The sequence below is a fragment of the Oncorhynchus masou genome, unplaced genomic scaffold, assembly GCF_036934945.1.
Source record: "Oncorhynchus masou masou isolate Uvic2021 unplaced genomic scaffold, UVic_Omas_1.1 unplaced_scaffold_769, whole genome shotgun sequence".
In the NCBI taxonomy this organism is placed as follows: Eukaryota; Metazoa; Chordata; class Actinopteri; order Salmoniformes; family Salmonidae; genus Oncorhynchus; species Oncorhynchus masou.
The window spans coordinates 148,721-170,742 of NW_027014157.1; the positions used below are offsets into that span (position 1 = coordinate 148,721).

The window sequence follows — 22,022 nt, forward strand, 5'->3', positions numbered from 1 at the left end:
TCAGGACAACACCATTCACTAGACTAGAGCAGAGAGACAGGGGACATACCGTACTCAGGACAACACCATACACTAGACTAGAGCAGAGAGACAGGGGACATACCGTACTCAGGACAACACCATTCACTAGACTAGAGCAGAGAGACAGGGGACATACCGTACTCAGGAGAACACAACACCATTCACTAGACTAGAGCAGAGAGACAGGGGACATACCGTACTCAGGACAACACCATTCACTAGACTAGAGCAGAGAGACAGGGACAACACAACACCATTCACTAGACTAGAGCAGAGAGACAGGGGACAACACAACACCATTCACTAGACTAGAGCAGAGAGACAGGGGACATACCGTACTCAGGACAACACCATTCACTAGACTAGAGCAGAGAGACAGGGGACATACCGTACTCAGGACAACACCATTCACTAGACTAGAGCAGAGAGACAGGGGACATACCGTACTCAGGACAACACCATTCACTAGACTAGAGCAGAGAGACAGAGGACATACCGTACTAAGGACAACACAACACCATTCACTAGACTAGAGCAGAGAGACAGGGGACATACCGTACTCAGGACAACACAACACATTCACTAGACTAGAGCAGAGAGACAGAGGACATACCGTACTCAGGACAACACAACACCATTCACTAGACTAGAGCAGAGAGACAGAGGACATACCGTACTCAGGACAACACAGCACCATTCACTAGACTAGAGCAGAGAGACAGGGGACATACCGTACTCAGGACAACACAACACCATTCACTAGACTAGAGCAGAGAGACAGGGAACATACCGTACTCAGGACAACACAACACCATTCACTAGACTAGAGCAGAGAGACAGGGGACATACCGTACTCAGGACAACACAGCACCATTCACTAGACTAGAGCAGAGAGACAGAGGACATACCGTACTCAGGACAACACCATTCACTAGACTAGAGCAGAGAGACAGGGGACATACCGTACTCAGGACAACACCATACACTAGACTAGAGCAGAGAGACAGGGGACATACCGTACTCAGGACAACACCATTCACTAGACTAGAGCAGAGAGACAGGGGACATACCGTACTCAGGAGAACACAACATCATTCACTAGACTAGAGCAGAGAGACAGGGACATACCGTACTCAGGACAACACCATTCACTAGACTAGAGCAGAGAGACAGGGGACAACACAACACCATTCACTAGACTAGAGCAGAGAGACAGGGACAACACAACACCATTCACTAGACTAGAGCAGAGAGACAGGGGACATACCGTACTCAGGACAACACCATTCACTAGACTAGAGCAGAGAGACAGGGGACATACCGTACTCAGGACAACACCATACACTAGACTAGAGCAGAGAGACAGGGGACATACCGTACTCAGGACAACACCATTCACTAGACTAGAGCAGAGAGACAGGGGACATACCGTACTCAGGAGAACACAACATCATTCACTAGACTAGAGCAGAGAGACAGGGGACATACCGTACTCAGGACAACACCATTCACTAGACTAGAGCAGAGAGACAGGGGACAACACAACACCATTCACTAGACTAGAGCAGAGAGACAGGGGACAACACAACACCATTCACTAGACTAGAGCAGAGAGACAGGGGACATACCGTACTCAGGACAACACCATTCACTAGACTAGAGCAGAGAGACAGGGGACATACCGTACTCAGGACAACACCATACACTAGACTAGAGCAGAGAGACAGGGGACATACCGTACTCAGGACAACACCATTCACTAGACTAGAGCAGAGAGACAGGGGACATACCGTACTCAGGACAACACCATTCACTAGACTAGAGCAGAGAGACAGAGGACATACCGTACTAAGGACAACACAACACCATTCACTAGACTAGAGCAGAGAGACAGGGGACATACCGTACTCAGGACAACACAACACTATTCACTAGACTAGAGCAGAGAGACAGAGGACATACCGTACTCAGGACAACACAACACCATTCACTAGACTAGAGCAGAGAGACAGAGGACATACCGTACTCAGGACAACACAGCACCATTCACTAGACTAGAGCAGAGAGACAGGGGACATACCGTACTCAGGACAACACAACACCATTCACTAGACTAGAGCAGAGAGACAGGGAACATACCGTACTCAGGACAACACAACACCATTCACTAGACTAGAGCAGAGAGACAGGGGACATACCGTACTCAGGACAACACAGCACCATTCACTAGACTAGAGCAGAGAGACAGAGGACATACCGTACTCAGAACAACACCATTCACTAGACTAGAGCAGAGAGACAGGGGACATACCGTACTCAGGACAACACAGCACCATTCACTAGACTAGAGCAGAGAGACAGGGGACATACCGTACTCAGGACAACACAACACCATTCACTAGACTAGAGCAGAGAGACAGGGGACATACCGTACTCAGGACAACACAACACCAATCACTAGACTAGAGCAGAGAGACAGGGGACATACCGTACTCAGGACAACACAACACCATTCACTAGACTAGAGCAGAGAGACAGAGGACATTGTACTCAGGACAACACAACACCATTCACTAGACTAGAGCAGAGAGACAGGGGACAACACAACACCATTCACTAGACTAGAGCAGAGAGACAGAGGACATACCGTACTCAGGACAACACAACACCATTCACTAGACTAGAGCAGAGAGACAGGGGACATACCGTACTCAGGACAACACAACACCATTCACTAGACTAGAGCAGAGAGACAGAGGACATACCGTACTCAGGACAGCACCATTCACTAGACTAGAGCAGAGAGACAGAGGACATACCGTACTCAGGAGAACACAACACCATTCACTAGACTAGAGCAGAGAGACAGGGGACATACCGTACTCAGGACAACACAACACCATTCACTAGACTAGAGCAGAGAGACAGAGGACATAACGCACTCAGGACAGCACCATTCACTAGGCTTGGGGCGGTATCCAGATTGTCAAACTGACCGTGTAACATACCGGGCTATCTGGTAATACCGGCATTAAACACAAAGGGGCGCCATTTATTTCCAAATCCCACTGGAGCTTCTGTAGTCTGAAGGTTAGCGATGCTAACAAGTACATGTGAAATCCCATTTAGGAAGAAGCTAAACACGTAGCTGGATAGCTAACTAGCTACTGAACTCAACACATTTTAAAACAGTTTCATTTAGTTGTGAACGACCCGTAAATTAGATCACTTGACGCGTTCTGTACGACAGACTCACAAGGCTCCGGTCTCTGGCGTCGTTTTTAAAAACCAAAACACAACCGGTACATAATGAAACGTCATGTCACCAGTGAAATGCAGAACGGAAAACGCTCTTTAAATCGCCTAAAGTTACTGAGCCGAGTTGACTGCAGGTCATTTACTTCGAAAAGTAGATCCAAAATATCAACGTTTTAATAAACATCTACAACATATATATATATATATATATAGTTTCAACAGGTATTGAAAAACCGTGTGGTTTCCTGATGCCTCCAGGTACATGCGGTTTACCGCCCAAACCGACCAATCACGCACTCATAAACAAACGGTCACACACACAGAACTATTGATTGTACAGAAGTATTGATTGTGTTGCCCAGAACTATTGATTGTATAGAAGTATTGATTGTGTTGTATAGAAGTATTGATTGTGTTGTACAGAAGTATTGATTGTGTTGTACAGAAATATTGATTGTATAGAAGTATTGATTGTGTTGTATAGAAGTATTGATTGTGTTGTATAGAAGTATTGATTGTGTTATATAGAAGTATTGATTGTATAGAAGTATTGATTGTGTTGTACAGAACTATTGATTGTACAGAAGTATTGATTGTGTTGTATAGAAGTATTGATTGTATAGAAGTATTGATTGTGTTGTATAGAAGTATTGATTGTGTTGTATAGAAGTATTGATTGTGTTGAAGTATTGATTGTGTTGTATAGAAGTATTGATTGTGTTGTATAGAAGTATTGATTGTGTTGTACAGAAGTATTGACTGTGTTGAAGTATTGACTGTGTTGAAGTATTGATTGTGTTGAAGTATTGATTGTGTTGAAGTATTGATTGTGTTGAAGTATTGATTGTGTTGAAGTATTGATTGTGTTGTATAGAAGTATTGATTGTGTTGTACAGAAGTATTGATTGTGTTGTACAGAAGTATTGATTGTGTTGTATAGAAGTATTGATTGTGTTGTACAGAAGTATTGATTGTGTTGTACTGAAGTATTGATTGTACTGAAGTATTGATTGTGTTGAAGTATTGACTGTGTTGAAGCATTGATTGTGTTGAAGTATTGATTGTGTTGAAGTATTGATTGTATAGAAGTATTGATTGTGTTGTACAGAAGTATTGATTGTGTTGTACAGAAGTATTGATTGTGTTGTACAGAAGTATTGATTGTGTTGTACGGAAGTATTGATTGTTGTACTGAAGTATTGATTGTGCAGAAGTATTGATTGTGTTGTACAGAAGTATTGATTGTGTTGTACGGAAGTATTGATTGTTGTACTGAAGTATTGATTGTGTTGTACAGAAGTATTGATTGTGTTGTACTGAAGTATTGATTGTGTTGTACAGATGTATTGATTGTGTTGTACAGAAGTATTGATTGTGTTGTACAGAAGTATTGATTGTGTTGTATAGAAGTATTGATTGTGTTGAAGTATTGATTGTGTTGAAGTATTGATTGTGTTGAAGTATTGATTGTGTTGAAGGATTGATTGTGTTGTGCAAAAGTATTGATTGTATTGAAGTATTGATTGTGTTGTGCAAAAGTATTGATTGTATAGAAGTATTGATTGTGCTGTACAAAAGTATTGATTGTGTTGTACTGAAGTATTGATTGTGTTGTGCAAAAGTATTGATTGTACAGAAGTATTGATTGTGCTGTACAAAAGTATTGATTGTGTTGTTTAGAAGTATTGATTGTGTTGTTTAGAAGTATTGATTGTGTTGTACAGAAGTATTGATTGTGTTGTACAGAAGTATTGATTGTGTTGTACAGAAGTATTGATTGTGTTGTACGGAAGTATTGATTGTTGTACTGAAGTATTGATTGTGTTGTACAGAAGTATTGATTGTGTTGTACAGAAGTATTGATTGTGTTGTACTGAAGTATTGATTGTGTTGTACAGAAGTATTGATTGTGTTGTACAGAAGTATTGATTGTGTTGTACAGAAGTATTGATTGTGTTGTACAGAAGTATTGATTGTGTTGTATAGAAGTATTGATTGTGTTGTACAGAAGTATTGATTGTGTTGTACGGAAGTATTGATTGTTGTACTGAAGTATTGATTGTGTTGTACAGAAGTATTGATTGTGTTGTACAGAAGTATTGATTGTGTTGTACAGAAGTATTGATTGTGTTGTACAGAAGTATTGATTGTGTTGTACTGAAGTATTGATTGTGTTGTACAGAAGTATTGATTGTGTTGTACAGAAGTATTGATTGTGTTGTACTGAAGTATTGATTGTGTTGTACAGAAGTATTGATTGTGTTGTATAGAAGTATTGATTGTGTTGTACAGAAGTATTGATTGTATAGAAGTATTGATTGTGTTGTACAGAAGTATTGATTGTGTTGTACAGAAGTATTGATTGTGTTGTATAGAAGTATTGATTGTGCTGTACAAAAGTATTGATTGTGTTGTACAGAAGTATTGATTGTGTTGTACAGAAGTATTGATTGTATAGAAGTATTGATTGTGTTGTATAGAAGTATTGATTGTGTTGTACAGATGTATTGATTGTATATAAGTATTGATTGTGTTGTACTGAAGTATTGATTGTGTTGTACAGAAGTATTGATTGTGTTGTACAGAAGTATTGATTGTGTTGTACAGAAGTATTGATTGTGTTGTACTGAAGTATTGATTGTTGTACTGAAGTATTGATTGTGTTGAAGTATTGATTGTGTTGAAGTATTGATTGTGTTGAAGTATTGATTGTGTTGTACTGAAGTATTGATTGTGTTGTACTGAAGTATTGATTGTGTTGAAGTATTGATTGTGTTGAAGTATTGATTGTGTTGTGCAGAAGTATTGATTGTATAGAAGTATTGATTGTGTTGTGCAAAAGTATTGATTGTATAGAAGTATTGATTGTGCTGTACAAAAGTATTGATTGTGTTGTATAGAAGTATTGATTGTGTTGTATAGAAGTATTGATTGTATAGAAGTATTGATTGTGTTGTATAGAAGTATTGATTGTGTTGTATAGAAGTATTGATTGTGTTGTATAGAAGTATTGATTGTATAGAAGTATTGATTGTGTTGTATAGAAGTATTGATTGTGTTGTATAGAAGTATTGATTGTGTTGTATAGAAGTATTGATTGTGTTGTACAGAAGTATTGATTGTACTGAAGTATTGATTGTACTGAAGTATTGATTGTGTTGAAGTATTGATTGTGTTGAAGTATTGATTGTGTTGAAGTATTGATTGTGTTGAAGTATTGATTGTGTTGTACAGAAGTATTGATTGTGTTGGATATAAGTTATGGGGACTTGAACAGAGGGCCAGAGCTTGTGTTGTCATAACCACACACCTGAAACAAAAAGGTCCATTGATTGTGATTGTACTGGACATATTGATTGTCTTCCTGAAACAGGTCCAATACTGGATTAAATATTGACATCCTTCTCTCTCTTCCTGAAACAGGTCCAATACTTGATTAAATACTGGACAGTATTGATTGTGTTCTTCCTGAAACAGGTCCAATTGATTAAATACTGACAGTATTGATTCTTCCTGAAACAGGTCCAATACTGATTGTACTGGACATGATTGTCTTGAAACCGGTCCAATACTGGATTAAATACTGGACATCCTCTCTCTGAAACAGGTCCAATACTGGATTAAATATTGATTGTGTTCTTCCTGAAACAGGTCCAATATTGGATTAAATACTGGACATATTGATTGTGTTGAAACAGGTTCAATACTGGATTAAATACTGACATATTGATTGTCTGAAACAGGTCCAATACTGGATTGTACTGGACAGTATTGATTGTGTTGTCCTGAAACAGGTCCAATACTGATTAAATACTGGAAGTATTGATTCTTCCTGAAACAGGTTCAATACTGGATTAAATACTGGACATTCTCTCTCTGAAACAGGTCCAATACTGGATTAAATACTTGACATCCTCCTTCTCTCTCTTCCTGAAACAGGTCCAATACTGGATTAAATACTGGACATCCTCTATTGATCTCTTCCTGAAACAGGTCCAATACTGGATTAAATACTGGACATCTCTCTCTCTCTTCCTGAGTATTGTTGTACTGAACAGGTCCAATACTGGATTAAATACTGGACATATCCTCTCTCTCTTCTTCCTGAAACAGGTCCAATACTGGATTAAATACTGGACATATTCTCTCTCTGAAACAGGTCCAATACTGGATTAAATACTGGACATCCTCTCTCTTCTCTCTTCCTGAAACAGGTCCAATACTGGATTAAATACTGGACATCCTCTCTCTCTCTCTTCCTGAAACAGGTCCAATACTGGATTAAATACTGGACATCCTCTCTCTCTCTCTCTTCCTGAAACAGGTCCAATACTGGATTAAATACTGGACATCCTCTCTCTCTGAAACAGGTCCAATACTGGATTAAATACTGGACATCCTCCTCTCTCTCTCTCTCTCTTCCTGAAACAGGTCCAATACTGGATTAAATACTGGACATCCTCTCTCTCTCTCTGAAACAGGTCCAATACTAGATTAAATACTGGACATCCTCTCTCTCTCTCTCTCTCTCTCTCTCTTCCTGAAACAGGTCCAATACTGGATTAAATACTGGACATCCTCCTCTCTCTCTCTCTGAAACAGGTCCAATACTGGATTAAATACTGGACATCCTCTCTCTCTCTCTCTCTGAAACAGGTCCAATACTGGATTAAATACTGGACATCCTCCTCTCTCTCTGAAACAGGTCCAATACTGGATTAAATACTGGACATCCTCCTCTCTCTCTCTTCCTGAAACAGGTCCAATACTGGATTAAATACTGGACATCCTCTCTCTCTGAAACAGGTCCAATACTAGATTAAATACTGGTCCTGGATTAAATGGGGACTCTGAACAGAGGACCTCTCTCTCTGTCTCTTCCTGAAACAAAACAGGTCCAATACTGGATTAAATACTGGACATCCTCTCCCTCCAGGTCCCTCTCTCTCTCTCTCTCTCTCAGGTCCAATACTGGATTAAAACAGTACATCCTCTCTCCTCTTCCTCAGTATAAACCAGTCCCCTCTCTCTCCTCAGTATAACCCAGTCCTCTCTCCTCTCCTCAGTATAAACCCAGTCCCCTCTCCTCTCCTCAGTATAACCCAGTCCCTCTCCTCTCCTCAGTATAACCCAGTCCCTCTCTCCTCTCCTCAGTATAACCCAGTCCCTCTCCTCTCCTCAGTATAACCCAGTCCCTCTCTCCTCTCCTCAGTATAACCCAGTCCCTCTCCTCTCCTCAGTATAACCCAGTCCCTCTCCTCTCCTCAGTATAACCCAGTCCCTCTCCTCTCCTCAGTATAACCCAGTCCCTCTCTCCTCTCCTCAGTATAACCCAGTCCCTCTCTCCTCTCCTCAGTATAACCCAGTCCCTCTCCTCTCCTCAGTATAACCCAGTCCCCTCTCCTCTCCTCAGTATAACCCAGTCCCTCTCCTCTCCTCAGTATAACCCAGTCCCTCTCCTCTCCTCAGTATAACCCAGTCCCTCTCTCCTCTCCTCAGTATAACCCAGTCCCTCTCTCCTCTCCTCAGTATAACCCAGTCCCTCTCTCCTCTCCTCAGTATAACCCAGTCCCTCTCTCCTCTCCTCAGTATAACCCAGTCCCTCTCTCCTCTCCTCAGTATAACCCAGTCCCTCTCTCCTCTCCTCAGTATAACCCAGTCCCTCTCCTCTCCTCAGTATAACCCAGTCCCTCTCCTCTCCTCAGTATAACCCAGTCCCTCTCCTCTCCTCAGTATAACCCAGTCCCCTCTCCTCTCCTCAGTATAACCCAGTCCCTCTCCTCTCCTCAGTATAACCCAGTCCCTCTCTCCTCTCCTCAGTATAACCCAGTCCCTCTCTCTCTCCTCAGTATAACCCAGTCCCTCTCTCCTCTCCTCAGTATAACCCAGTCCCTCTCCTCACCTCAGTATAAACCAGTCCCTCTCTCTCTCACCTCAGTATAAACCAGTCCCACTCTCTCTCTCTCTCCTCACCTCACCTCAGTATAAACCAATCCCTCCCTCTCCTCTCCTCTCCTCAGTATAACCCAGTCCCTCTCTCCTCTCCTCAGTATAACCCAGTCCCTCTCTCCTCTCCTCAGTATAACCCAGTCCCCCTCTCCTCTCCTCAGTATAACCCAGTCCCTCTCTCCTCTCCTCAGTATAACCCAGTCCCTCTCTCCTCTCCTCAGTATAACCCAGTCCCTCTCCTCTCCTCAGTATAACCCAGTCCCTCTCTCCTCTCCTCAGTATAACCCAGTCCCTCTCCTCTCCTCAGTATAACCCAGTCCCTCTCCTCTCCTCAGTATAACCCAGTCCCTCTCTCCTCAGTATAACCCAGTCCCTCTCTCCTCTCCTCAGTATAACCCAGTCCCTCTCCTCTCCTCAGTATAACCCAGTCCCTCTCTCCTCTCCTCAGTATAACCCAGTCCCTCTCTCCTCTCCTCAGTATAACCCAGTCCCTCTCCTCTCCTCAGTATAACCCAGTCCCTCTCCTCTCCTCAGTATAACCCAGTCCCTCTCCTCTCCTCAGTATAACCCAGTCCCCCTCTCCTCAGTATAACCCAGTCCCTCTCCTCTCCTCAGAATAAACCAGTCCCCTCTCCTCTCCTCAGTATAACCCAGTCCCTCTCCTCTCCTCAGTATAACCCAGTCCCTCTCTCCTCTCCTCAGTATAACCCAGTCCCCTCTCCTCTCCTCAGTATAACCCAGTCCCCTCCTCCTCAGTATAACCCAGTCCCTCTCTCCTCTCCTCAGTATAACCCAGTCCCTCTCCTCTCCTCAGTATAACCCAGTCCCTCTCTCCTCTCCTCAGTATAACCCAGTCCCTCTCTCCTCAGTATAACCCAGTCCCTCTCCTCAGTATAACCCAGTCCCTCTCTCCTCTCCTCAGTATAACCCAGTCCCCTCTCCTCTCCTCAGTATAACCCAGTCCCTCTCTCCTCTCCTCAGTATAACCCAGTCCCTCTCCTCTCCTCAGTATAACCCAGTCCCTCTCTCCTCTCCTCAGTATAACCCAGTCCCCTCTCCTCTCCTCAGTATAACCCAGTCCCTCTCTCCTCTCCTCAGTATAACCCAGTCCCTCTCTCCTCAGTATAACCCAGTCCCTCTCCTCAGTATAACCCAGTCCCTCTCTCCTCTCCTCAGTATAACCCAGTCCCTCTCTCCTCTCCTCAGTATAACCCAGTCCCTCTCTCCTCTCCTCAGTATAACCCAGTCCCTCTCTCCTCTCCTCAGTATAACCCAGTCCCTCTCCTCTCCTCAGTATAACCCAGTCCCTCTCCTCAGTATAACCCAGTCCCTCTCTCCTCTCCTCAGTATAACCCAGTCCCTCTCTCCTCTCCTCAGTATAACCCAGTCCCTCTCTCCTCTCCTCAGTATAACCCAGTCCCTCTCTCCTCTCCTCAGTATAACCCAGTCCCTCTCTCCTCTCCTCAGTATAACCCAGTCCCTCTCTCCTCTCCTCAGTATAACCCAGTCCCTCTCTTCTCTCCTCAGTATAACCCAGTCCCTCTCCTCTCCTCAGTATAACCCAGTCCCTCTCTCCTCTCCTCAGTATAACCCAGTCCCTCTCCTCTCCTCAGTATAACCCAGTCCCTCTCTCCTCTCCTCAGTATAACCCAGTCCCTCTCTCCTCTCCTCAGTATAACCCAGTCCCCCTCTCCTCTCCTCAGTATAACCCAGTCCCTCTCTCCTCTCCTCAGTATAACCCAGTCCCTCTCCTCTCCTCAGTATAACCCAGTCCCTCTCCTCTCCTCAGTATAACCCAGTCCCTCTCCTCTCCTCAGTATAACCCAGTCCCTCTCCTCAGTATAACCCAGTCCCTCTCTCCTCTCCTCAGTATAACCCAGTCCCTCTCTCCTCTCCTCAGTATAACCCAGTCCCTCTCCTCTCCTCAGTATAACCCAGTCCCTCTCCTCTCCTCAGTATAACCCAGTCCCTCTCCTCTCCTCAGTATAACCCAGTCCCTCTCCTCAGTATAACCCAGTCCCTCTCCTCTCCTCAGTATAACCCAGTCCCTCTCTCCTCTCCTCAGTATAACCCAGTCCCTCTCCTCTCCTCAGTATAACCCAGTCCCTCTCCTCTCCTCAGTATAACCCAGTCCCTCTCCTCTCCTCAGTATAACCCAGTCCCTCTCCTCTCCTCAGTATAACCCAGTCCCTCTCCTCTCCTCAGTATAACCCAGTCCCTCTCCTCTCCTCAGTATAACCCAGTCCCTCTCCTCTCCTCAGTATAACCCAGTCCCCTCTCCTCTCCTCAGTATAACCCAGTCCCTCTCCTCTCCTCAGTATAACCCAGTCCCTCTCCTCTCCTCAGTATAACCCAGTCCCTCTCTCCTCTCCTCAGTATAACCCAGTCCCTCTCCTCCTCTCCTCAGTATAACCCAGTCCCTCTCCTCTCCTCAGTATAACCCAGTCCCTCTCCTCTCCTCAGTATAACCCAGTCCCCTCTCCTCTCCTCAGTATAACCCAGTCCCTCTCTCCTCTCCTCAGTATAACCCAGTCCCTCTCCTCAGTATAACCCAGTCCCTCTCCTCTCCTCAGTATAACCCAGTCCCTCTCTCTCCTCAGTATAACCCAGTCCCTCTCTCCTCTCCTCAGTATAACCCAGTCCCTCTCCTCTCCTCAGTATAACCCAGTCCCCTCTCCTCTCCTCAGTATAACCCAGTCCCTCTCCTCTCCTCAGTATAACCCAGTCCCTCTCTCCTCTCCTCAGTATAACCCAGTCCCTCTCTCCTCTCCTCAGTATAACCCAGTCCCCCTCTCCTCTCCTCAGTATAACCCAGTCCCCTCTCCTCTCCTCAGTATAACCCAGTCCCTCTCTCCTCTCCTCAGTATAACCCAGTCCCCTCTCCTCTCCTCAGTATAACCCAGTCCCTCTCTCCTCTCCTCAGTATAACCCAGTCCCTCTCTCCTCTCCTCAGTATAACCCAGTCCCTCTCTCCTCTCCTCAGTATAACCCAGTCCCTCTCTCCTCTCCTCAGTATAACCCAGTCCCTCTCTCCTCTCCTCAGTATAACCCAGTCCCTCTCTCCTCTCCTCAGTATAACCCAGTCCCTCTCCTCTCCTCAGTATAACCCAGTCCCTCTCCTCTCCTCAGTATAACCCAGTCCCTCTCCTCTCCTCAGTATAACCCAGTCCCTCTCCTCTCCTCAGTATAACCCAGTCCCTCTCCTCTCCTCAGTATAACCCAGTCCCCTCTCCTCTCCTCAGTATAACCCAGTCCCCTCTCCTCTCCTCAGTATAACCCAGTCCCTCTCTCCTCTCCTCAGTATAACCCAGTCCCCTCTCCTCTCCTCAGTATAACCCAGTCCCTCTCTCCTCTCCTCAGTATAACCCAGTCTCTCTCCTCTCCTCAGTATAACCCAGTCCCCCTCTCCTCTCCTCAGTATAACCCAGTCCCCTCTCCTCTCCTCAGTATAACCCAGTCCCTCTCCTCTCCTCAGTATAACCCAGTCCCTCTCTCCTCTCCTCAGTATAACCCAGTCCTCTCTCCTCTCCTCAGTATAACCCAGTCCCTCTCTCCTCTCCTCAGTATAACCCAGTCCCTCTCTCCTCTCCTCAGTATAACCCAGTCCCTCTCTCCTCTCCTCAGTATAACCCAGTCCCTCTCCTCTCCTCAGTATAACCCAGTCCCCTCTCCTCTCCTCAGTATAACCCAGTCCCTCTCTCCTCTCCTCAGTATAACCCAGTCCCCTCTCCTCTCCTCAGTATAACCCAGTCCCTCTCCTCTCCTCAGTATAACCCAGTCCCCTCTCCTCTCCTCAGTATAACCCAGTCCCTCCTCTCCTCAGTATAACCCAGTCCCTCTCTCCTCTCCTCAGTATAACCCAGTCTCTCCTCAGTATAACCCAGTCCCTCTCTCCTCAGTATAACCCAGTCCCTCTCTCCTCTCCTCAGTATAACCCAGTCCCTCTCCTCTCCTCAGTATAACCCAGTCCCCTCTCCTCTCCTCAGTATAACCCAGTCCCTCTCTCCTCTCCTCAGTATAACCCAGTCCCCTCCTCTCCTCAGTATAACCCAGTCCCTCTCTCCTCTCCTCAGTATAACCCAGTCCCCTCTCCTCTCCTCAGTATAACCCAGTCCCTCTCTCCTCTCCTCAGTATAACCCAGTCCCTCTCCTCAGTATAACCCAGTCCCTCTCTCTCCTCTCCTCAGTATAACCCAGTCCCTCTCTCCTCAGTATAACCCAGTCCCTCTCTCCTCTCCTCAGTATAACCCAGTCCCTCTCTCCTCTCCTCAGTATAACCCAGTCCCCCTCTCCTCTCCTCAGTATAACCCAGTCCCTCTCCTCTCCTCAGTATAACCCAGTCCCTCTCCTCTCCTCAGTATAACCCAGTCCCTCTCCTCTCCTCAGTATAACCCAGTCCCTCTCCTCTCCTCAGTATAACCCAGTCCCCTCTCCTCTCCTCAGTATAACCCAGTCCCTCTCTCCTCTCCTCAGTATAACCCAGTCCCTCTCCTCTCCTCAGTATAACCCAGTCCCCCTCTCCTCTCCTCAGTATAACCCAGTCCCTCTCCTCTCCTCAGTATAACCCAGTCCCTCTCTCCTCTCCTCAGTATAACCCAGTCCCTCTCCTCTCCTCAGTATAACCCAGTCCCCTCTCCTCTCCTCAGTATAACCCAGTCCCTCTCCTCTCCTCAGTATAACCCAGTCCCCTCTCCTCTCCTCAGTATAACCCAGTCCCTCTCTCCTCTCCTCAGTATAACCCAGTCCCTCTCTCCTCTCCTCAGTATAACCCAGTCCCTCTCCTCTCCTCAGTATAACCCAGTCCCTCTCTCCTCTCCTCAGTATAACCCAGTCCCCTCTCCTCTCCTCAGTATAACCCAGTCCCTCTCCTCTCCTCAGTATAACCCAGTCCCCCTCTCCTCTCCTCAGTATAACCCAGTCCCTCTCCTCTCCTCAGTATAACCCAGTCCCTCTCTCCTCAGTATAACCCAGTCCCTCTCTCCTCTCCTCAGTATAACCCAGTCCCTCTCCTCTCCTCAGTATAACCCAGTCCCCTCTCCTCTCCTCAGTATAACCCAGTCCCTCTCTCCTCTCCTCAGTATAACCCAGTCCCCTCTCCTCTCCTCAGTATAACCCAGTCCCTCTCCTCTCCTCAGTATAACCCAGTCCCTCTCTCCTCTCCTCAGTATAACCCAGTCCCTCTCTCCTCTCCTCAGTATAACCCAGTCCCTCTCTCCTCTCCTCAGTATAACCCAGTCCCTCTCTCCTCTCCTCAGTATAACCCAGTCCCTCTCCTCTCCTCAGTATAACCCAGTCCCTCTCTCCTCTCCTCAGTATAACCCAGTCCCTCTCTCCTCTCCTCAGTATAACCCAGTCCCTCTCTCCTCTCCTCAGTATAACCCAGTCCCTCTCCTCTCCTCAGTATAACCCAGTCCCTCTCCTCTCCTCAGTATAACCCAGTCCCTCTCCTCTCCTCAGTATAACCCAGTCCCTCTCTCCTCTCCTCAGTATAACCCAGTCCCTCTCCTCTCCTCAGTATAACCCAGTCCCCTCTCCTCTCCTCAGTATAACCCAGTCCCTCTCCTCTCCTCAGTATAACCCAGTCCCTCTCTCCTCTCCTCAGTATAACCCAGTCCCTCTCCTCTCCTCAGTATAACCCAGTCCCTCTCTCCTCTCCTCAGTATAACCCAGTCCCCCTCTCCTCTCTCTCAGTATAACCCAGTCCCTCTCCTCTCCTCAGTATAACCCAGTCCCTCTCCTCTCCTCAGTATAACCCAGTCCCCCTCTCCTCAGTATAACCCAGTCCCTCTCCTCTCCTCAGTATAACCCAGTCCCTCTCTCCTCTCCTCAGTATAACCCAGTCCCTCTCCTCTCCTCAGTATAACCCAGTCCCTCTCTCCTCTCCTCAGTATAACCCAGTCCCTCTCCTCTCCTCAGTATAACCCAGTCCCTCTCTCCTCTCCTCAGTATAACCCAGTCCCTCTCCTCTCCTCAGTATAACCCAGTCCCTCTCCTCTCCTCAGTATAACCCAGTCCCTCTCTCCTCTCCTCAGTATAACCCAGTCCCTCTCCTCTCCTCAGTATAACCCAGTCCCTCTCTCTCCTCAGTATAACCCAGTCCCTCTCTCCTCTCCTCAGTATAACCCAGTCCCTCTCTCCTCTCCTCAGTATAACCCAGTCCCTCTCCTCTCCTCAGTATAACCCAGTCCCCTCTCCTCTCCTCAGTATAACCCAGTCCCTCTCTCTCCTCAGTATAACCCAGTCCCTCTCCTCTCCTCAGTATAACCCAGAGTCCCTCTCCTCTCCTCAGTATAACCCAGTCCCTCTCCTCTCCTCAGTATAACCCAGTCCCTCTCTCCTCTCCTCAGTATAACCCAGTCCCTCTCTCCTCTCCTCAGTATAACCCAGTCCCCTCCTCTCCTCAGTATAACCCAGTCCCTCTCTCCTCTCCTCAGTATAACCCAGTCCCTCTCTCCTCTCCTCAGTATAACCCAGTCCCTCTCCTCTCCTCAGTATAACCCAGTCCCTCTCCTCTCCTCAGTATAACCCAGTCCCTCTCCTCTCCTCAGTATAACCCAGTCCCTCTCTCCTCTCCTCAGTATAACCCAGTCCCTCTCCTCTCCTCAGTATAACCCAGTCCCTCTCTCCTCTCCTCAGTATAACCCAGTCCCTCTCCTCTCCTCAGTATAACCCAGTCCCTCTCCTCTCCTCAGTATAACCCAGTCCCTCTCTCCTCTCCTCAGTATAACCCAGTCCCCTCCTCTCCTCAGTATAACCCAGTCCCTCTCTCCTCTCCTCAGTATAACCCAGTCCCTCTCTCCTCTCCTCAGTATAACCCAGTCCCCCTCTCCTCTCCTCAGTATAACCCAGTCCCTCTCTCCTCTCCTCAGTATAACCCAGTCCCCTCTCCTCTCCTCAGTATAACCCAGTCCCTCTCTCCTCTCCTCAGTATAACCCAGTCCCTCTCTCCTCTCCTCAGTATAACCCAGTCCCTCTCTCCTCTCCTCAGTATAACCCAGTCCCTCTCCTCTCCTCAGTATAACCCAGTCCCTCTCTCCTCTCCTCAGTATAACCCAGTCCCTCTCCTCTCCTCAGTATAACCCAGTCCCTCTCTCCTCTCCTCAGTATAACCCAGTCCCTCTCTCCTCTCCTCAGTATAACCCAGTCCCTCTCTCCTCTCCTCAGTATAACCCAGTCCCTCTCCTCTCCTCAGTATAACCCAGTCCCTCTCCTCTCCTCAGTATAACCCAGTCCCCTCTCCCTCTCCTCAGTATAACCCAGTCCCTCTCCTCTCCTCAGTATAACCCAGTCCCTCTCCTCTCCTCAGTATAACCCAGTCCCCTCTCCTCTCCTCAGTATAACCCAGTCCCTCTCCTCTCCTCAGTATAACCCAGTCCCTCTCTCCTCTCCTCAGTATAACCCAGTCCCTCTCCTCTCCTCAGTATAACCCAGTCCCTCTCTCCTCTCCTCAGTATAACCCAGTCCCTCTCTCCTCTCCTCAGTATAACCCAGTCCCTCTCTCCTCTCCTCAGTATAACCCAGTCCCTCTCCTCTCCTCAGTATAACCCAGTCCCTCTCTCCTCTCCTCAGTATAACCCAGTCCCCCTCTCCTCTCCTCAGTATAACCCAGTCCCTCTCTCCTCTCCTTAGTATAACCCAGTCCCTCTCCTCAGTATAACCCAGTCCCTCTCCTCTCCTCAGTATAACCCAGTCCCTCTCCTCAGTATAACCCAGTCCCTCTCTCCTCTCCTCAGTATAACCCAGTCCCTCTCCTCTCCTCAGTATAACCCAGTCCCTCTCTCCTCTCCTCAGTATAACCCAGTCCCTCTCCTCTCCTCAGTATAACCCAGTCCCTCTCTCCTCTCCTCAGTATAACCCAGTCCCTCTCTCCTCTCCTCAGTATAACCCAGTCCCTCTCTCCTCTCCTCAGTATAACCCAGTCCCTCTCTCCTCTCCTCAGTATAACCCAGTCCCTCTCTCCTCTCCTCAGTATAACCCAGTCCCTCTCTCCTCTCCTCAGTATAACCCAGTCCCTCTCTCCTCTCCTCAGTATAACCCAGTCCCTCTCTCCTCTCCTCAGTATAACCCAGTCCCCTCTCCTCTCCTCAGTATAACCCAGTCCCTCTCTCCTCTCCTCAGTATAACCCAGTCCCCTCTCCTCTCCTCAGTATAACCCAGTCCCTCTCCTCTCCTCAGTATAACCCAGTCCCTCTCCTCTCCTCAGTATAACCCAGTCCCTCTCCTCTCCTCAGTATAACCCAGTCCCCTCTCCTCTCCTCAGTATAACCCAGTCCCTCTCCTCTCCTCAGTATAACCCAGTCCCTCTCCTCTCCTCAGTATAACCCAGTCCCTCTCTCCTCTCCTCAGTATAACCCAGTCCCTCTCTCCTCTCCTCAGTATAACCCAGTCCCTCTCTCCTCTCCTCAGTATAACCCAGTCCCTCTCTCCTCTCCTCAGTATAACCCAGTCCCCTCTCCTCTCCTCAGTATAACCCAGTCCCTCTCCTCTCCTCAGTATAACCCAGTCCCCTCTCCTCTCCTCAGTATAACCCAGTCCCTCTCCCTCCTCAGTATAACCCCTCTCTCCTCAGTATAACCCAGTCCCTCTCTCCTCTCCTCAGTATAACCCAGTCCCTCTCTCCTCTCCTCAGTATAACCCAGTCCCTCTCTCCTCTCCTCAGTATAACCCAGTCCCCTCTCCTCTCCTCAGTATAACCCAGTCCCTCTCCTCTCCTCAGTATAACCCAGTCCCTCTCTCCTCTCCTCAGTATAACCCAGTCCCTCTCTCCTCTCCTCAGTATAACCCAGTCCCCAGTCTCTCCTCTCCTCAGTATAACCCAGTCCCCCTCCTCTCCTCAGTATAACCCAGTCCCCTCTCTCCTCTCCTCAGTATAACCCAGTCCCTCTCCTCTCCTCAGTATAACCCAGTCCCTCTCTCCTCTCCTCAGTATAACCCAGTCCCTCTCCTCTCCTCAGTATAACCCAGTCCCTCTCCTCTCCTCAGTATAACCCAGTCCCTCTCTCCTCTCCTCAGTATAACCCAGTCCCTCTCCTCTCCTCAGTATAACCCAGTCCCTCTCTCCTCAGTATAACCCAGTCCCTCTCTCCTCTCCTCAGTATAACCCAGTCCCTCTCTCCTCTCCTCAGTATAACCCAGTCCCTCTCTCCTCTCCTCAGTATAACCCAGTCCCTCTCTCCTCAGTATAACCCAGTCCCTCTCTCCTCTCCTCAGTATAACCCAGTCCCCTCTCCTCTCCTCAGTATAACCCAGTCCCTCTCTCCTCTCCTCAGTATAACCCAGTCCCTCTCCTCTCCTCAGTATAACCCAGTCCCCTCTCCTCTCCTCAGTATAAACCAGTCCCTCTCCTCTCCTCAGTATAACCCAGTCCCTCTCCTCTCCTCAGTATAACCCAGTCCCTCTCTCCTCTCCTCAGTATAACCCAGTCCCTCTCCTCTCCTCAGTATAACCCAGTCCCTCTCTCCTCTCCTCAGTATAACCCAGTCCCTCTCTCCTCTCCTCAGTATAACCCAGTCCCTCTCCTCTCCTCAGTATAACCCAGTCCCCTCTCCTCTCCTCAGTATAACCCAGTCCCTCTCCTCTCCTCAGTATAACCCAGTCCCTCTCCTCTCCTCAGTATAACCCAGTCCCTCTCTCTCTCCTCAGTATAACCCAGTCCCCTCTCCTCTCCTCAGTATAACCCAGTCCCCTCTCCTCTCCTCAGTATAACCCAGTCCCTCTCTCCTCTCCTCAGTATAACCCAGTCCCTCTCCTCTCCTCAGTATAACCCAGTCCCTCTCCTCTCCTCAGTATAACCCAGTCCCTCTCCTCTCCTCAGTATAACCCAGTCCCTCTCTCCTCTCCTCAGTATAACCCAGTCCCTCTCCTCTCCTCAGTATAACCCAGTCCCCTCTCCTCTCCTCAGTATAACCCAGTCCCTCTCCTCTCCTCAGTATAACCCAGTCCCTCCTCTCCTCAGTATAACCCAGTCCCTCTCTCCTCTCCTCAGTATAACCCAGTCCCTCTCCTCTCCTCAGTATAACCCAGTCCCCTCTCCTCTCCTCAGTATAACCCAGTCCCCTCTCCTCTCCTCAGTATAACCCAGTCCCTCTCTCCTCTCCTCAGTATAACCCAGTCCCCTCTCCTCTCCTCAGTATAACCCAGTCCCTCTCTCCTCTCCTCAGTATAACCCAGTCCCTCTCCTCTCCTCAGTATAACCCAGTCCCTCTCCTCTCCTCAGTATAACCCAGTCCCTCTCTCCTCTCCTCAGTATAACCCAGTCCCTCTCTCCTCTCCTCAGTATAACCCAGTCCCTCTCTCCTCTCCTCAGTATAACCCAGTCCCTCTCCTCTCCTCAGTATAACCCAGTCCCTCTCCTCTCCTCAGTATAACCCAGTCCCTCTCCTCTCCTCAGTATAACCCAGTCCCTCTCTCCTCTCCTCAGTATAACCCAGTCCCTCTCCTCTCCTCAGTATAACCCAGTCCCTCTCTCCTCTCCTCAGTATAACCCAGTCCCTCTCCTCTCCTCAGTATAACCCAGTCCCTCTCTCCTCTCCTCAGTATAACCCAGTCCCTCTCCTCTCCTCAGTATAACCCAGTCCCTCTCTCCTCTCCTCAGTATAACCCAGTCCCCTCTCCTCTCCTCAGTATAACCCAGTCCCTCTCTCCTCACAGTATAACCCAGTCCCTCTCCTCTCCTCAGTATAACCCAGTCCCTCTCCTCTCCTCAGTATAACCCAGTCCCTCTCCTCTCCTCAGTATAACCCAGTCCCTCTCTCCTCTCCTCAGTATAACCCAGTCCCTCTCCTCTCCTCAGTATAACCCAGTCCCCTCTCCTCTCCTCAGTATAACCCAGTCCCTCTCCTCTCCTCAGTATAACCCAGTCCCCTCTCCTCTCCTCAGTATAACCCAGTCCCTCTCCTCTCCTCAGTATAACCCAGTCCCTCTCCTCTCCTCAGTATAACCCAGTCCCTCTCTCTCTCCTCAGTATAACCCAGTCCCTCTCCTCTCCTCAGTATAACCCAGTCCCCTCTCTCTCCTCAGTATAACCCAGTCCCCTCTCCTCTCCTCAGTATAACCCAGTCCCTCTCTCCTCTCCTCAGTATAACCCAGTCCCTCTCCTCTCCTCAGTATAACCCAGTCCCTCTCTCCTCTCCTCAGTATAACCCAGTCCCCTCTCCTCTCCTCAGTATAACCCAGTCCCCTCTCCTCTCCTCAGTATAACCCAGTCCCTCTCCTCTCCTCAGTATAACCCAGTCCCCTCTCCTCTCCTCAGTATAACCCAGTCCCTCTCTCCTCTCCTCAGTATAACCCAGTCCCTCTCTCCTCTCCTCAGTATAACCCAGTCCCTCTCCTCTCCTCAGTATAACCCAGTCCCTCTCTCCTCTCCTCAGTATAACCCAGTCCCTCTCTCCTCTCCTCAGTATAACCCAGTCCCTCTCCTCTCCTCAGTATAACCCAGTCCCTCTCCTCTCCTCAGTATAACCCAGTCCCTCTCTCCTCTCCTCAGTATAACCCAGTCCCCCTCTCCTCTCCTCAGTATAACCCAGTCCCTCTCCTCTCCTCAGTATAACCCAGTCCCTCTCCTCTCCTCAGTATAAACCAGTCCCTCTCTCTCCTCTCCTCAGTATAACCCAGTCCCTCTCTCCTCAGTATAACCCAGTCCCTCTCTCCTCTCCTCAGTATAACCCAGTCCCTCTCTCCTCTCCTCAGTATAACCCAGTCCCTCTCCTCTCCTCAGTATAACCCAGTCCCTCTCCTCTCCTCAGTATAACCCAGTCCCTCTCCTCTCCTCAGTATAACCCAGTCCCCCTCTCCTCTCCTCAGTATAACCCAGTCCCTCTCCTCTCCTCAGTATAACCCAGTCCCTCTCTCCTCTCCTCAGTATAACCCAGTCCCTCTCCTCTCCTCAGTATAACCCAGTCCCTCTCTCCTCTCCTCAGTATAACCCAGTCCCTCTCTCCTCTCCTCAGTATAACCCAGTCCCTCTCTCCTCTCCTCAGTATAACCCAGTCCCTCTCCTCTCCTCAGTATAACCCAGTCCCTCTCCTCTCCTCAGTATAACCCAGTCCCTCTCCTCTCCTCAGTATAACCCAGTCCCTCTCCTCTCCTCAGTATAACCCAGTCCCTCTCCTCTCCTCAGTATAACCCAGTCCCTCTCCTCTCCTCAGTATAACCCAGTCCCTCTCTCCTCTCCTCAGTATAACCCAGTCCCTCTCTCCTCTCCTCAGTATAACCCAGTCCCTCTCTCCTCTCCTCAGTATAACCCAGTCCCTCTCCTCTCCTCAGTATAACCCAGTCCCTCTCCTCTCCTCAGTATAACCCAGTCCCTCTCTCCTCTCCTCAGTATAACCCAGTCCCTCTCCTCTCCTCAGTATAACCCAGTCCCCTCTCCTCTCCTCAGTATAACCCAGTCCCCTCTCCTCTCCTCAGTATAACCCAGTCCCTCTCTCCTCTCCTCAGTATAACCCAGTCCCTCTCCTCTCCTCAGTATAACCCAGTCCCCTCTCCTCTCCTCAGTATAACCCAGTCCCTCTCCTCTCCTCAGTATAACCCAGTCCCTCTCCTCTCCTCAGTATAACCCAGTCCCTCTCCTCTCCTCAGTATAACCCAGTCCCCTCTCCTCTCCTCAGTATAACCCAGTCCCTCTCCTCTCCTCAGTATAACCCAGTCCCTCTCCTCTCCTCAGTATAACCCAGTCCCCTCTCCTCTCCTCAGTATAACCCAGTCCCTCTCCTCTCCTCAGTATAACCCAGTCCCCTCTCCTCTCCTCAGTATAACCCAGTCCCTCTCTCCTCTCCTCAGTATAACCCAGTCCC

The 22,022-nt window shown here is 48.5% G+C and overlaps 1 pseudogene; it reads right to left on the reverse strand.

Annotated features, from left to right (window-relative positions):
- LOC135537415 (tripeptidyl-peptidase 2-like) overlaps positions 1–22,022 on the reverse strand; it is a 113,105-nt pseudogene that overhangs the window by 40,859 nt on the left and 50,224 nt on the right.